The sequence below is a fragment of the Coenobita brevimanus genome, chromosome 23, assembly GCF_032717465.1.
Source record: "Coenobita brevimanus isolate Jiangsu-jjx chromosome 23, ASM3271746v2, whole genome shotgun sequence".
Lineage (NCBI taxonomy): Eukaryota > Metazoa > Arthropoda > Malacostraca > Decapoda > Coenobitidae > Coenobita > Coenobita brevimanus.
Genome location: NC_136976.1, coordinates 75,245,917 through 75,248,239, shown reverse-complemented (window position 1 = coordinate 75,248,239; position 2,323 = coordinate 75,245,917).

Below are 2,323 nucleotides of genomic sequence, written 5' to 3'. Positions count from 1 at the left end.
CTCATCATCTCTGTCCCCCTTACCGTCTCCATCCCTCAGCCTTACTCACATACACTCTCCCATTCAACGTACATGTGACTGTATACGTTTCTATTCTGATAAAATAATACTGATGGTACTAGAGGAACCCTTAAGGAAGAGAATCTAGGCTCTTTTCACTATAGTTTGGCTTAAAACTACCATCTTTCCACCCTGAATGCTGAGCTTAGCCAATAGATTAGCACCAGTATGATGCAAGTCATGAAGTGCTTAGGAAAGGATGAAGAGCCGTAACATTAACTTATGCTTCCATTGGGCTACGTGCAATGAGCCACGAATACACGAATATGTAGGCCAAGTTAAAGTGGAAGAATATATTGGACCCCCTAAGCTCATGAGAACGAGGGTTCCAAGGCTCTGCGGGGAGGCTGTATGCTACCCCCAGTAATTAAAGTTGTTAAGGCAAGTAGGACATATTCTCGCGACGCAGTCCAGCTGGCCTCGCACAGCACACGCAAGCAAGTACGCACACTCTCTCTCTCTCTCTCTCTCTCTCTCTCTCTCTCTCTCTCTCTCTCTCACACACACACACACACACACACACACACACACACACACACACACACACACACACACACACACACACACACACACACACACATACACACACACACACACACACACACACACCTACCTGCACGAGCTCGTGCGTAGGCTAGGACGCTCTGGAAATTGCTATTGTGCTGCTTCTGAGATAGGGACGGTCCTACCCTGGAGGAATGCTCGGGTTAGGCATATGATGATATAGAGATAGGCAGATATTACGTGTCTAGCAAATAACAGACGGACAGGCAACCAGACAGATAAATGTCATTTTACCTGTCTCTTTATATTTAGACGCCCACCAGTATACCTACCTATTTATATTTAGACATCTTAATTCCGAAAGAGGCGGCCACAAACGAATCGCCTCCATGTCACCATGTCCTCCGCCATCAGGCTGCCCTCTTTCCACCTCACATCCATTTCATATACATTTCCACCCCATCCCTCTATCTCATCCTCGGTTTCTTTCTCCTATCCTCCCTCCCCACTAACACACACTCTCATAGTTTGTCTCATTCTCCAATCTATCCACATAGTCAGAGCAGACCTTTCACTGAAAAAGAATAGAAAAAAAAAAAAGAGTAATATCTCTCTCTCTCTCTCTCTCTCTCTCTCTCTCTTTACCAATACTAATTTATCTTAAATACTGGTTAAAGCCCTTCATAGAAACCTCGCCAGATCTGCCCAGCCATACGTGTATGGGAGGTGGAGTTAGCATAATGATGATGAACGAGACATTTTATGGTCACCGTAAAAACGCCTCCCAGTGGACATGGCAAAGGGACCGTGGTGTCGTGGGTTCAGTCCCAGCTGTGGCTTAGAAGATTTTTAGGTGTTTGTGAACCGATCCTTAACCTCTTGATTCCTGTGACATATGTTTCATTTTATTACAGCTAGCTTCAAGCAATAAGGTACTTGCAACGGTATGAGATATGTTTGGGGATAAAACATTGAACTTATTGTCAAAGACCCTATGTGCTCAAAAGCGACCAAAAGGGTCCATTTTCGCCATAAAATTACGTTTTATTTACGCATCGAGGCCAATGATGCTACTTCTTAGCTAGCAAGGACATCGCATTTTAGCTAGCTGGGACGTCGCCATTATATCAGTCAATCAGCGCTTGGGATCTTGTGAGAATGTTTAAATTTCATTGTCTGTAATCGCTCCATCCTATAGGTAAGACCTAATGCTGGGATGATGGTGATGATGAAATCAGTTAACACCGTGTTCCACTGCTCTTCCATAATGCCCTACGGACGTGTCATAAAAAACATGCCCACTAATACCATCACACCAGTCCTGAATGTGACACTTCTAATTCACCACAACAGAGATGGTGGATATCAATGTCCAAGTGGATGTTTGTGATCAGACCTCTGTTGGTGTGTTGTAGATGGACTAATGGACCTCGGGAACGAGACTTCTGGCACATGTCCAGAGTTAGATGCATATAAATGAAGAAATAAAGGTACGGTTACACTTTCTTCCGTTTCATTCAAAGGTACAGGGACAGATAGGCTGCCTATTTTTATTATTGCTATTGTTATTAATCTTAGTTTTACTGTTTTTGTTTCTTATTATTATCTTTTTGTCGTTGTTGTTTATGTCGCTGTTGTTGTTGCTGCTGTTGTTGCTTTGGCTATGTTTCTCTTGCTGCTGTGGTCCCAGGTTCTTGTAAACTTGGGTCTGAGATAACAGCCGCCTAGCGTTTTATGTGCCCCCACCTCATCTGCGCCC